This window comes from Marmota marmota, unplaced genomic scaffold (genome assembly GCF_001458135.2).
Source record: "Marmota marmota marmota unplaced genomic scaffold, marMar, whole genome shotgun sequence".
In the NCBI taxonomy this organism is placed as follows: domain Eukaryota; kingdom Metazoa; phylum Chordata; class Mammalia; order Rodentia; family Sciuridae; genus Marmota; species Marmota marmota.
Window position 1 is genome coordinate 7,175,832 of NW_025999943.1, and position 15,128 is coordinate 7,190,959.

At 36.0% G+C, this 15,128-nt stretch overlaps 1 protein-coding gene across 2 annotated transcripts in view; it reads left to right on the forward strand.

The window, feature by feature from the left end:
* The window catches only part of Obi1 (ORC ubiquitin ligase 1), a 46,217-nt gene that overhangs the window by 25,275 nt on the left and 5,814 nt on the right, over positions 1 to 15,128 (forward strand). The window lies entirely within an intron of this gene.

Consider the following 15,128-nt stretch of genomic DNA (forward strand, 5'->3'; position numbering starts at 1 on the left):
AGCTGGTGAGCATTTGAACTCAAGTGGTCTATCCCCAGAGTCTATACTCTCAATCATTACACAAAAATGCTTATGTGAAATAGAATATATGGCATTTTTCTTGAAATTTTGGACTGATTTGAAGCTAATAAATGTGAATTTATTCTTCCTTTATGATGGAATAGTTTTTATCCCATTTTAGAAGATACAAGATTGCACATATTGACCTGCTTAACAGTCTGTTAAAATTATTGGAGTTAGAGGAGTTAAGAGTTGAAGATTGAGTAGAGAGATAGCAGATAGTATTTGTGGTTCTTTTCTAGGGCAAAAAAAATGGCAAATCAGAAAACAATAAGGCCTGAAAGGTCTGGCAGCTTCTCTGACGCAGCTTCTCATAACTGTGCCCTTTCTTCTCATCCAACCACTGAACTTCATATATTTTGTTGTTGTTGTTTTATTCATTCTTTTTAATCATACATGACAGTAGAATGTTTTTTGACATATCATACATACATGGAGTATAACTTCCCATTCTTGTGGTTGGGTTATAAACATGATGTGAAGTTATACCGGTAGTGTATTCATACATGAAAATTCTACTGTCTTTCCTATTCCCATCCCTCCTCCCATCCCCCCATTTCCCCTGCCCAATCTGGGGAATCTCAATACCTCTCACTTCCCTCACCCCCTGCCTATTGTGAGACTGAACTTCATTTCTTCTGAAAAGGACAAGACAGGAATAAGAAAACAATGGGCATTTACTCTACAAGAAATAACTCTTTGCTTTTTATTTACATAGGAGGAAAAGTTACCCTCAGTAAAGTCTAATGTGGTAACAGAAAATAGTTGAAGTAAATCATAATTACGCAAAGCAGAGATCACTAACCAGTAGAGAAAGAAGCAAGGTTTTTACTTTTAAATAATTCCTTTCCCTGTGCTTGCCAATCCCATTTTTCTTTTCACTTCAGATAATGTCCTACTTTGACAAATTAGTGAAATAAGTGTAGGAAATGTTGTTGCTATGTAGTGGTTTGAATCTCTGCTCCTATCATTTATTGGCAGCTCGCCTTGCCAGTCATAGTAATGCTTGTCCATTAGCCATTTCCTACAGCATGCTGAATGGAACAGAAGCTATTTGTTTGTAGCTTTTATTTCTTGAAAATTTGCCCACCAGATTTCAGATGTAATGCCAGCCACAAGGATGTGTTTTTAAATATCCATGCCTTCAACCAGATAAATAACCGAAGAATCTCACCTGAGGCAACCTTGCCTCCATTCTCAAATAAGCAGCCTCACATCTGAATCCACTCACTATAACTTTTGGATTTGCCATCTTTAACTTCCTTCATGGAAAGGAACAGTTTCCCTTGAAAAATGATTTAAGCTGACCCTATTCCAGATCAATTTGAAATGCATTGAGGTATTAAATGCATTGCATTTGATTTATAACCTTGTTTACTTTGCATCACCAAACCCTAGTGGGATTCGGAGAGAAGCTGACCACAGCTGAAAATATCCAGATATGGTTTACCTTAGGAGAGCTCCTAGTTTTACAGAAAAGAATATGAAATTTCAAGAATTTGAGAGTAAATGCAAACAAAAATCACTCTTCCATTTCATTCCCTCAGGTTAGAAAATGCTTTAATTCCTTATTTTTTCTCTTGTCTGCTTGGTTAGATATAAAGGAATACTTTTTATACACATGGTCTTAGTCTCTAATGTATCCTACAAGTTGAACAGATGTATTCTACAAATCATTACAGAAGAGAGAGCTTTAAGACTTAGATACTGTAGAGAGGGAAAAAATTAGGAAGTTATGTTAGTCAGCTTAGGCTTCCGTTAAAAAAATACCCTACACAGGGATAAAAAACACCCTACAGTAGGGATAGAAGAATGAAAACACTCTAGTCTCTTATCTTCCTATAAGGACACTGATCTTAACTGTTCCCAAGTACAGTCATTTTGGGGTTTAGGACTTCAATGCATGAATTTTGGAAGTATTCACTTCAGTCCACAGTCCATAGCAGAATGTATTTTTTTTTTCAAGACACTCAAACAACTATGATGCTATTTCCCAAAAAGGTAGACTTAAATCTAGTATAAATTAAGGGGGACTTCAATATGTATATTGGTCTTAAGTAGATGGTATTGTTTTTAATATCTTAAAAAACTGTATTATAATCCTTTAAAATGAAGGTCTGGATTGTCATTTAACTCCTCTGCTACTGTCTTTTCTGTGTTATGCCTTCCATTATATGAAATCTTAAAATGTGTCTGGGCATTTTTCCTTTCTCAACTTTAAATTAAAAACCCTATTAGGAAAGTGTAGTAGATAGCCTAATGAGCATAAGCCTCTAGGTTTCAATAACATCCATCTGTTCTTTCTTAGAAATTGATTGTCTGACCAGATACAGTGGCACATACCTGTAATCTTGGGAGACTGAGGCAGGAGGATTAGAAGTTCAAAGCCAGTCTCAGCAACTTAGCAAGACCATGTCTCAAAATAAAAAATGAAAAGAACTGAAGATGTAGACTCTTAGAAAATAGGGTCTGATGTTCAAAACTCAAGGGATGGTGATATATCTTTTAGTTTACAAAGCTAATAATATGAAGAAAACTCACCAGCCAACCCAGAAATACTGTTGTCCTTATTGTTTTTTACTTAACAGTGTACAAGGGGCTTTAAACTATATAAAATAAATACTCCTCCTGACATCTAAAGTAGGTTAGGTTCTCTTGCTATAATTTCTCTTATTGTTATATACTTTCCCTTCTTAGCACATATCACAACTGATAGTAATTAACATTTGTTTTTATTACTTTCTTGAACTGTTTGAAACAGGACTGTAGTTATTGTATTCATTGTTGTATCTACTGCATTTTATACAGTTGAGGCTCATGAGCTAGACCTAGTACATATTAGCTAAGTGAAAGCAAAACATAGCTCCTAAGACAATGAAGAAACATACAGATCAATCCAGAATGTGGTACATCCAATAGAAAAAATAAGTAAATTTCTTCATTAAATCAGTAGGGACTTGGGGCCAACCTCATTGATTTAGTAAGGCCCTAAGCAACTTAGCAAAACACTGTCTCAAAATAAAAATTCAAAAGGGGCTGGGGATATATCTCGTGGTTAAGTACTCCTGGATTCAATCCTTAGTACCTCCCCGCAAAAAGTGTGAAGAGACATCTTAACCCATCTTATTAGGATACTGATTAATAACAAACTGATTGTCAAACATTTTTGAGGCAATTGGTTAAATTTGACTATGGAACAGATATTGAATGGTATCAAGGAATTAAGTGTTAATTTGGTTTAGTTAACATGGCTACTTAAGAAAATATACCTTGATCTTAGTCCATTTGGGCTGCTATAACAAAATACTCACACACTGTGTGGCTCATAATAATAGAAATTTATTTCTTACACTTTCAGCATCCTGGAAGTCTAAGATCAAAGTGCTGGCAGAATTGAGGTATTATAAGGACCAGCATCCTGGTTCATAGAAGGCTATATTTTGGCTTTGTTTTCACATACCTGGAGCCTCTTTCAAGGGCACTAATCCCATTCTTCAGGAATTCATTCTTATGACCTGAAGGCCCACAATGGTTCTTCCCCGCAAAAGCCGTAACTCCACATACCATCATCTTAGGAATGTAATATAACATAGGATTTGGAGGAGGGATACAAACATTCGGTCTGTGGCACCATATTTTGTTTTAGAAATGCCTACTGAAAAAAAAAATGTACAATAGAATACTTTTAGCAAAAGAAAAAAAGATGTATGTATAAGGGTAATGAGGCAAAAATCTTGATCATGGTTGAATGTTGGAGATGAGTATATGGTGGTTAATTATACTGTTCTCTCTACTTCTGAATGTTTAAAAATTTTTATAATTAAAAATTAAAACCACCAAAATATGGTCCAGGAAACTTGTAGTGTAATGAAAGCAAGAGATAAAAAATACATGCAACAAGCCAGGCATGGTGGCACAGGCCTATAATCCCAGTGGCTTGGGAGGCTGAGGCAGGAGTTCAAAGCCAGCCTTAGCAAAAGTGAGGCACTATGTAACTCAGTGAGACAGTCTCTAAATGAAATACAAAATAGGCTTAGTGGTAGAGTGCCCCTGAGTTCAATCCCTGCCCTCAAAAAAAAAAAAAAAAAAAAAGCCATGAAACAAATACTAAGCCAAATAGAAGGTAGTGATATGACTTTAGAAAATGGCAAATGGGATGCCTTTTGCATCAAAAAGGCAGGACTTAAGACTAGCTTTGAAGCATGGAGATTTCAGTGAGGAGGAAGCAATCTGAACAAGAGGAAACAACTTCTGCCTGAAAGGAGTACTAAGTGATCTCTATAGCTCTTCAGTAGTAGACATGCATCATGTTACTGCTCAGGAAACAGAGGCTTCCTCCTCAAATTTATCAGAGAAGAAATGCTATAATTTTCATCTCTCTCCATTGTGACCGTCATCGCCCCACTTAACATGGCAGCTAGCAGGACTCACTACATCCACCATCGTCTTCTCTAAACATTGTAGGGAATGTCAAAAGAGTATCACACCTTCTCATGGTAGGAAATGTCAATAAGGAAAAGAAACTGAAGGGACAACAGTTTGGTATTGAATTTCTCATATTCCTTGAATCTCTAGACTTCAGTTACTGCCCCCAAAACTGAATCAGGAAACATGGATATATCTGTCCTTGATGGGGTTAGGCATTTGTTAGTGATTTTTTTTAGGTCAAAGAGGTATAAGGAATTTACTTAGAAAGCATTTGAAAAGCATTTGAAAATGTTGTACCTTATTTCCCAGGTTTCCCTATTAGTTATACCATTTTTATTCATTCATTTATTTATTTATATTTTCACTAGCCACTCCAGGCAGGGATTGGCCCATGTCACCAGGTGTGAGTCTTTAGCAGAGGAGCTGTTTTTGCCCTCAGCTGCTAAGTCACCTTAATAGTATGGTATGTAAAGCTTCATGTACAAAACTCTACAGGTCATTTTTATCAAAATTAGTTTAATTGGATTAAAGGCTTCTCTTTCTATTAATATATATTTAAGAATGCTCTGCATTCTGTTATTTTGTCTTTAGTGAGATCTTTGGATTTGATAATGTCTTCATGCTTCCAGCTCATTTTACTACATAGCAGTCCCAAGGCTTGTCATTTTAAACCAGTCTTAATCAGTGGGCTAACTTCTTTTAAGGAATAATAAAGGTTCTAGATACTCTTGAGACAGTAGTACTATTTCTTTTAAGATTAGACTTCATAGATTATGACATGAGCTTTCTTCCCTTTTTGCTGTATTGTATTGAACTATCTCAGCTACTCTCATGGCCTTAGTGCTCACCTACCTGTATATCTGTATATCAGAATTGTAAAATAAAACTAAATCTTTGGCTGTACCTTCTCTTCTGAACTACAGATACATGTTTCTATTTTGTACTGTCACCAGATATCCTGTGCCTTAAATTCATCACAAAGCATAGTGGTAAATAGCTTAGCTCTAGAAATAGACTGCCTGGATTCAAATTTTGCTGCTTCCACTCTGTCTTAGCTCTACCTAATTCATTTTTTCACCATATTTTAGGAAAATTTAGATCAAGTTATTTAAACTTCTTGCATAAAATTGCTCATTTTCCTAAAATGAAATCTAGACTGTTGACAAGCTAATCTATATCTGCCTTTTCTTTTTCATCTTATTCTCACCCACCTGGCTTATCTCTGTCCAGCTCTACTGGCCTTCTTCTGTGTCTAAAACATACTGCATTCAACAGAGGAAGAACAAAGTATTCTTCCTCTGTTTAGCATGTTCTGCTTCTAGATCTTTAGTTACCAGGTTGAGAGAAACCTTTCCAAATCATTCAATTGAAAACAGCCTATCCTTCAGGATTTCTACTTACTTACTTACTTTGTCTTATTATTATGCCAAAATAATAAAATCATGGTTAATAAGTAGATTGTGTTGATTTTGAAAACTGACTCTGGAGCCAGACACCCTAGGATTGAACATTGCTCTGTCTACCTACTATCTCTGTCATTTTGGGGAAAAGTATTTCAACTTTTCTTATCTAAGTTCTGTGAAAGGGGGCCATTTGACTTTGGATACACTACTTATCCTCTTAGAGCCATAATTTTCTTTATGTTAAATGTGGACAGTATATTCTTGAGAGGAAATACTATGTAAGAAAATCCTGTGTCTTAGCACAATCTGTAAAATAAAGGAGATGGAGGTAGGAGGGGGTAATTGTGTGTGTGTGTGTGTATGTGTGTGTGTGTCTGTCTGTCTCTAAATAATTGTGTCCATTATTCCCCCCCAAAAAAAATATTTATTTTTTTGCTTATTGATTATTTATTATCTTATTATTTATTTCTTGCTTATTTTTCCTGCTTATTGACTTCACTACTCATCTAGTAAAGAGTATAAGGACTCCTTCCTTCTGCCAAGCCCCAAAAATAAAAACTTCAGTCTTATGTTTTTCCGCCATTTTCCCTCACCCACATCTGGTTGTTTCGTTTGTTCTTTGTAATGTACTTCTTTTAAAGCTTTTGTCATCCATTTCTTCTTATTCCCACTAATTTAGATTTACGTTATTTCATGCTTAGCGTTTCTTAATAACCTCTGACTGCTTACCCTTCTTTTTCATGGTAAACCTTCAGCATGTAGTTTATTGTTGCCTGAATTCCATAATATGAATCTGGTCATCTCCCTCATCTATTAAATAACCTTTGGTGATTCCCTCCTTTGATTGCATATTAAAGCCCAATTTCTTAGTATAGTAAACAAGGCTCTTGACTAAATCACTTTCAGCTTAACCTTCTTGCTTCTTAAGCTTTCCCCTTCTGTTCTCTGCTGTGGCCATGATGAATTTCTACTGGGCCTACATTTCCCATGTCATGCTGTACTTTTCTATCTTTGTTCTTGCCTTTCCCTTGCTTTCTTTGGTGTTCTCCAGTGCCTTTATTTTTTCATTCTTCCTGTTTCATTCATAAACATCCTTTAAAATCTAGCCCAGTTGTCATTTATCTGTGAGACCCTCTATGATTTTTCCAGAGGGAACACTTTATTCTTCTGATTATTCTCATAACCTTTGTTTTAACATTTATGTTGTATACTGATCAGTTTTATGACTGTCATGCCGAGGTAATCTGCCAGCTCACTGCCACTGAGGCATATTTTTTAAATGCACATATGTTTCTTTTTACACAAAATACATATGTGTGTGTGTATATATGTGTGTGTGTGTGTGTGTGTGTGTGTGTGTATTATGTGTGTGCATTCCTTCGCTGGGGCCTGGCAGAAGGAAGGAGCCCTTATACTCTAATGGTCTGTATTAGCACTTTCAGGGAACTAACCAGGTTGTTAAGATTTTGAGTTTCCTTGAAGCTTAAAATACAGAAGTTTTAAGAGGGGAAAAAATCAGAGGTTCCTAGCATTTTCTCCAAATAAAGAAAACAAGAAATTTCCTGAAGTTTTTCTCTCTAAATTGTACCAGAGATTGTGAAGTAGAAAAGGGAACAGAGGAGGCAATTTAAGACCTTGCACAGCTCTGGTCTTATGTGAGTCTCTTTCCTTTACCAGATTTTTCTGGCCTACCTGTCTCTATGCTGACTCTAAACTGTGGCCTAGTTCTAGTTCACAGGTCTGTTCTCCTTAAACTGTGTCTCAAGACATGCCAGTGCCTCTCCAGCCTTCTCTGTCATCAGCACTGCTGGTCTGACTTTGGCTATTGCCCCTTCTTGACCTATCTGGCCTTTTTTTGTTTCTCATGATTTTACTTTGACAAATACGATGATTTCTGGTATTTGACCCCAGCCTGATCTGATGACTGATTTAGCTATGCCCTTTGGTTTTCCCAGAAGGGGAACTTGTAGATTGTCCGTGAGCCTGATGATACCCTGGGGCCAGACTGTGACAGCCAGTTGTGCTCAGGCCCCCCAGCCACCTGAGGGGCCCTTCTCTGGATTTTCAGCTAATTGGGGATAGACAGTTACTACAGTTTTCTATCAACTTGTCTTTATTGTATTGATAAAATATTTTAGGAACCTACAATGCATGCCAATAATGAAGCATATGATTGTCAGATTTTGAACTGTTTGAGAATAGGGATGACTTCTGTTTCTTTTGTTTTCCTTCCTTATAGTCTCCCTCAGCACACATTAGTCCTCTATAACTCACCTGAGTAATAATTACAGGAAAGCTGCATCACAATTTTCTTGTTTTATTTTATTTCAGATTGCTCATCATATGAGATAGAATGTGTATATTTAGATAGTGGAAAATGCATAAACAAACAGTCCAGAGGATTTTTGTGTGTGATTTTGTTACTCAATAATAGTCAAACTCTTACACTATTGAGATTTTTTGTTATTATATTTTGGGAAAAGATATGTCCTTTACTCCTGGTAGTGCTGTAAAAGAATAATAAATAGAATATTTTAATATTCTGTCCTGTTGAAAGATTAGGATACCATTGATGTCATACAGACTTCAAGGCCAATCTTTTTTTGGAGGAGAGAGAAAATTAGGATATATCTCCATGGAATAGAAATGAAATATATTTACCAAACAGAATGAAATTTAGTCACAGTAAGAAATATAGTCTATCTCACAGGCAGTGTGAAGAAAATAGTACTTAGAGTTAGGCATCCTATTTTTGGCAGCTTTCTCCAGTGTGCTGGGCAGAGAGAAGAAAAGAAAGAAGCCTTGGAAATAGAGACTAACCAGTTACAGTTTCCAAAGAGACAGAGACCAAGTCTCAGTCAACCCAGAAGCAGGGAAGAGGAGTAGTTAGCATGAAACAACAGTTTAGTTCTCTTTCTTAAGTCCTTTGTGTGCAGGTCAGTCCTTATTAAAGACTTAGCACAAATGGGACTAGTCTGTTCCTTTTCAGTTCACATTTGCCACCCACCATTCAGATCGTTTATTTTAAGGATTGCTAGTTTCAACACCAAATCCTTAACTACAAATGCATGGTTGGCTTAATAAAATAAACAAAAGATTTTCATTTAAAATTGTATTATTAATATGACCTGTTATTTTTAAATGCTGCTTTCCATTTGAAAACTTGAAAAACAGACTCTACCTTGTTTTTTAAACAGGACTTTTGGAGGGTGGAGGGAAGAACTACTTCAGGGGCCTGACTCTGTTTTCCTTGTTTATGTCAGCTTGTCTTTAAGAAAGAAATTGCATTTTGTTATTCTTACAAATATTGAAATGCTTTCTTTTTTTTTTTTGTGATAAAACCAACATGCAATATAACATAGCTTGTGCTTTTTTATTCTCCCAAATTAGATCCTGAGACAAGTAACCTATGATATGTTTAGGCCTTGCAATTTTTATTTATGATTTTGTGCATTTCATATGAGAAGTATCTTTTTCTTATAGTTAATGATACATACTGATTATTTATGAGATAGGCAGGTTCTTTTTAAAATAAAAATAGTTGTAGATTGACACAATACCTTTTTTTATTTTTATGTGGTGCTGAGGATCGAACCCAGTGCTTTCCACATGCAAGGCGAGTACTTTACCACTGAGCTATAACCATAGCCCTGAGATAGGCAGGCAGGTTCTTATACTTAGCACATTTAAGTACATTGTTTTTAGTTCATGGTTTTGTTCCATTGTCTTCATATCTCTGGTTAAAATATATGGGTTGGTATGTACCAGGGAGATCTGTCAATGCTATACTTTCCTGAAAGGCCACTTTAATAAATGATCTGTGAAAGTTTCAAAATATTCTTGAGTTTGTGCCTAGAACATAAATAGTAGATAGATGTTTATTGATCTCATACACACCTATCTGTATGTATTCCTACAGTTTTCTTATTTGTTTTCTATGTTTGTAGTAGAAATGTATTTACCAATAAATAGTACAACATGTTATTTTATTGACTGTGCATGTAGTAGACTTCATGCTCAATAAAACTTGATACAAAGTGTGATACTTTTGATACAGAGTGATACAAAGTTAAATCAGGTGTAAATAGGTGCTGATATTACTTAAAAAGGGATCTCAAGGTCACATGGTTTTGGAGGTGGCATTTAGAGTAAGAGACTTGGATTCCTGCTACTTGACCTATTATATAACTTTGAACAAGAGCTTTAACCTTTGTAAGCTTCTCATTTCTTATATTTAAAATAATAATGGGTTTTGCTTTATAAAGTTAACATGTTGATTAAATGGGATAATAAGCATTAAGATTATAGCAATGTATTTGACCCCAAATATATATACAATAAATTGTAGCTGCTGCTATTCTTAGTGTCAATATCATTGTCAATAGTAGTCTTTATATTACTGTTAAAGATTTGTTATAATTATTCTTGGTAAATTCCAGCTAAAATTTCACTTTTTTATTAAATATATCTTTTAGTTGTTGATGGACCTTTATTGTATTCATTTATTTATATGTGGTGCTGAGAATTGAACTCAGTGCCTCATACACATGGGGCAAGCACTCTACAACTGAGCCACAGCCACAGCCCTTCATTTGTTTTTTTGAATGATGGGCCAAGGAACAGAAATTTTCTGTCTTGAATTTCCAGGAGGGAAATATGTTTTTTCTGTTTTCTCTCAGTATGCCTCATTATGTAACATTTTTGTGGAACCAACATATGATCAATTAGGAATGTAATATTTTTGTAACTGAATGCTTAATTTTTAAAAGAGAAAACTCTTGAGGAATTATTGTCTAGTCATAAAACTCAGCAGCAGATCAAAATACATGGGATACTTCCCAGAGCTTCACTAGTAGTTTAAAAGACAGTGCTTCTCCCCAGCCCTGCCAACACATATACTAGCATGAAATAGATATGGGTAATGTGCAAACAACTCATACGAAGCAGATGAGATAAAAAGGATGCCAGGGCATTTGAGCCCTCTCCCCGACCACCAAATATGGTTTTGAGTTTCCTACAATCCTAGTTCTCCCTTTACATAAAATGTGCCTACTTACCCCCACTCTATGCACATACTCACAGGGCAGAGACTTAGTACCAGAACTTCTCATTTTGTTTCCACTCCAATCATTTCTTAATGAGCTCATGGCATAGGCTACTCACCCAAGTTATTTGTAATCAAAAAGAGGAGTTTGTGAACTCATTGAATCTCCTTAATTGGGAGATTGTGTTTCCAGAGGATAACTTAGGAAAGGGAAAGGAACAATGGAAAGCTCCTTTCTCTGAAATTTTACTTCTCTGTATGTTTAAAATAAGACACTTGATTGACTTACTCTGAAAGTCAGATAATGAAAAGATACACAATTATAGTTATGAAGACAGGCAACTGTACTATAACATCTACTCTATGGATGGGTCATTCTTTCTTAGAGTAATTTGGTAACTCTTTAAAGAAAAAAAAATTGAGGCTCACATAAATGTAATTGGTTTTCATTCATATTAACAATTGTTATAATATAAGTAATTGTTACTTTGCATGGTTAATGCAAAATGATTAATGCAAGCTAAAACCATGCAAAGAGATCTTAATGGGTAAAATTACAATTGTTTGATGGTCTTTAATAGTATCTGTCAAAATTTTAGTTCTTACTGTCAATTATAGTATATGGACATGAAAATACAGTTAAATTAGTATGTAGGGCACTAATATTTATGTAACATTGAGAATTAAAATGTTATTTCTTTGTATAAAACTTACAGAGAATATTTCAGTAGGATCTGCCTTGTCATCACATATATAACTTATGATATGATGGCATTTTTTGGATACTTTGATGAATTATCACTCCTGCATTTGCACCAACTTCCAACATTTTTAAAAAATATTTTTTAGTTATAGATGAATACAACATCTTTATTTTGTTTATTTATTATTATGTGGTGCTGAGGATCGAACCCAGTGATTCACATGTGCGAGGCAAGTGCTCTGCCACTGAGCCACAACCCCAGCCCTCAACTTCCAACATTTTATCCTCTCTGCTCTCAATGTAGTAAAATATCTCTTCAAGCTTAATGTGATTTTTTTTTGGTTTTGTCTGTCTGCATTTCCTCTAGATATCTTTATCCTTTTACCACAACTATTTTTCTCAACTCTGTCAGTAAGTTTGCCTCTTTTAAGTTTCTCTGGCATGTCTAGAATCTCTTGAATGTGTTAAGGAGACAATGGGCTATCATTCTCATAACATTCCAACCATCAGCAGTTTCTTCATAACTACATTTATGTTCAACTCTAATTTCACTTCCAGCTTTAACAGTTTTTTTTTCTCTGCTACACCTTCATCTTGTTGGCCAATTCTGTCTTTTGCTTGTCTATTTTTAATGTCATATGGGTTTTCAGTAGAAGACAAGGAAGTAGCACAACTATATTATTTGCTGTTAACTGCATAGTAGATGCCAGTAACCAATTACTGTTAAACTTTGATTGGTTACTGACCATGATCCCCATCTGTTATTTCTGAACTTTTTTATGAACTGAAAATTCAGAAGTAAAGATTTTACCTAATATAATACTCACAGTTAATATAATGTAACAACTAAAAACTGACCCATGTTGTTTGGTGACTGGTATTATTAACTGAACCAGGGTGAATAAAATCTGTGCATTTTATAACCATTTTAAACAAGGGTATAAGCACTGAAAACCTGTCTGGTAGATCATATCACAAAAGCTGTTTCAGATCCAAAGATTGATTTTACTTTGCTTTACTATAACCTCAGCTAACAAGTAAGGAAAAGATATGAAATTGAATAAGTGGGTTCACTTCTCCTGTGTCCCTCTTGTTCCTCAAGAAGGTCTTTCTGCAAATGACCTAATTTTGTTCCAGCTGACTGGAACTCCCTTGCATATGCTTATTGAGATTAGCCAGACTCAGAAAGTCAAGAATTATATTTTTTTCCCTCTCTCTTTCATGTGTGGAAGTAAAAAAAAGAATGAAAGAAAATGACATGAAAATAGAAGAGAAACCAGTAGTCTAGAAGGATTCCTAGGGAGGAAGGCAGAGAGAAGGGGATTTGGAGAATGAAACAGATCAAATTATGCACTATTTACATATGAATATATCAGAGTGAATCCTGTGATTATGTGTAAGTATAATGGACCAATAAAATAGTAATAAATAATAATAATGAATAAACTCTTTAGGGTTCTTTTTGAACTAATATGGAAAATGACCGAGATATACTAATTTCATGAAAAGAGCAAGGTGCAGAACTATGCGAATATTATGCTGCCATTTACTTTCTGAAGTTTGGTAGTTTGGGCAATCACTGGGATTAATGAATTTGCTGGGGTTAAGAATCAGAGAGGCAACACTTTCACAACTAGTTAATAGCAGCATTGTGTCTTTAAAGTATGAGAATGATATTTATTCAAGACATTTACAAAGGACTGCTGTATAGTTGGAATTATTCTAGGTATCTAGCAATGAATATAATAATCAAACTTCCTGCACTCCTGGAGCTTCAGTTCAAATGGGGGAGTCAAAAAGCAAATAAATTGCTCAGTTCTGACATTTACTCTTTTATTTCATTTGTTCTAACCCCTCTTAATCATATCTTGTTCCTTCTATGTAATGAGCTATAAAAAAATGTGGTCTTAAGCATATTTTTTTAGAGATGCTCTTACTGTAGTTACAGTGTTTCAAAGTTCAAATAAGTAGGACTTGTAATTTCTTTTACTTCTAGCAGGGAAGGAACAATCTTGTGCCTCTGTAGTCGTTTGGACAAGGGCAAACTCTCATCCTTTGTTTCTCATCCAGAATGTATGCCTCAGTTAGCATTGCTAGCTGAAAAAATCCTTGATACTTGTAGATACTGGCAGAATATGCTTCATTGGAAGTTGCTTTCCCCAAACTGCTCTACAGTGTTTCTGTGGCATAATGAAGTCTTTGGCCCTCATGCTACTTTCAAAATCAAAGTCTTTAGATCTCTAATGAAATGTTTATAAAAATACCCCATTTTGAAACTTGCTCAGGAAAAGGAATTATGATAAATGATCTTAGAAATCCCTCTGGCTGGGTTGGGGTTGTAGCTCAGTTGGTAGAGTGCTTGCCTTGTATGCACAAGGCCCTGGGTTTGATCTCCAGCACCATCCCTCTGGCTTGCCTTGGCATTGTTTCATTTAATATTATGTACTCTGGAAATATCTGGAATTAACATGAATAAATGAGTATTTTTTAAAACTCAAAGATAATATTTTTTGGAAAGAGGAGGTACTGGGCATTGAATTCAGGGGTACTCAACCACTGAGCCACATTCCCCAGCCTTATTTTTTAATTTTATTTAGAGACAGGGTCTCACTGAGTTGCTTAGTGCCTCACCGTTGCTGAGGCTGGCTTTATACTCGTGATCCTCCTGCCTCAGCCTCCTGAGCCTCTGGGATTACAGGTGTGTGCCCATGCCTGGCTCCAAAGATAAGCTTTTATCCTGTTATTCCATGGAGGTACAACATCATGTATGTATCTGCCGCAGTCTGGCTGGGCACAATCAGGAGCCACTTGTCAAAAGAAAGTAACTTTGTTTTTAGAACCACACACGCCAAACAAAACAGCCTCTCAGGAAAAACCCTCAGAGCCTCAACTGCCACCACCGGCTTTCCACAAGCCTCTCTCTCCCACACAAGCTTCTCTCCACCTCCCACAATCCTCCTGCTCTTGAGGCCGATTGGCTGGGTCACGTGGGCAGAGCCAAAAAAGTCCCCCAATGAGCAGCTCCGTGGTCTGAAAGGGCAGGGAAACAGCCCAATGAGCATCACCGCAGAGGAGCCAATCAGCTAGATGTTGCTGGGGCTGCTGTGAGCCAATCATCAGCCAGCAGCTGGAAGTTTGCTGGCAGCTGGAAGTTTGCTGGGGCCCCTTCGGCTGTGGCTCTCAACATCTCCCTAAATGTTATTTCTATGTGATAAATTTCCCTTTGTCAAATTTAATACAGGTACTGTCAAAAGTCTCATCTGGGGACTGAGGATGTAGCTCAGTTGGTAGATTGCTTGCCTCGAATGTACAAGGCCTTGGGTTCAATCCCCAGTACTGTCAAAAAAACAAAGTCTGTGAGAGGGGCTGGAGTTCTGGATCAGTGGTAGAGTGCTTGCCTAGCATTTGCAAGGCACTAGGTTTGATTCTCAGCACCACATACAAAAATAAAATAAATATATTTAAAAAATAGTCTCATCTGGTATTCTTT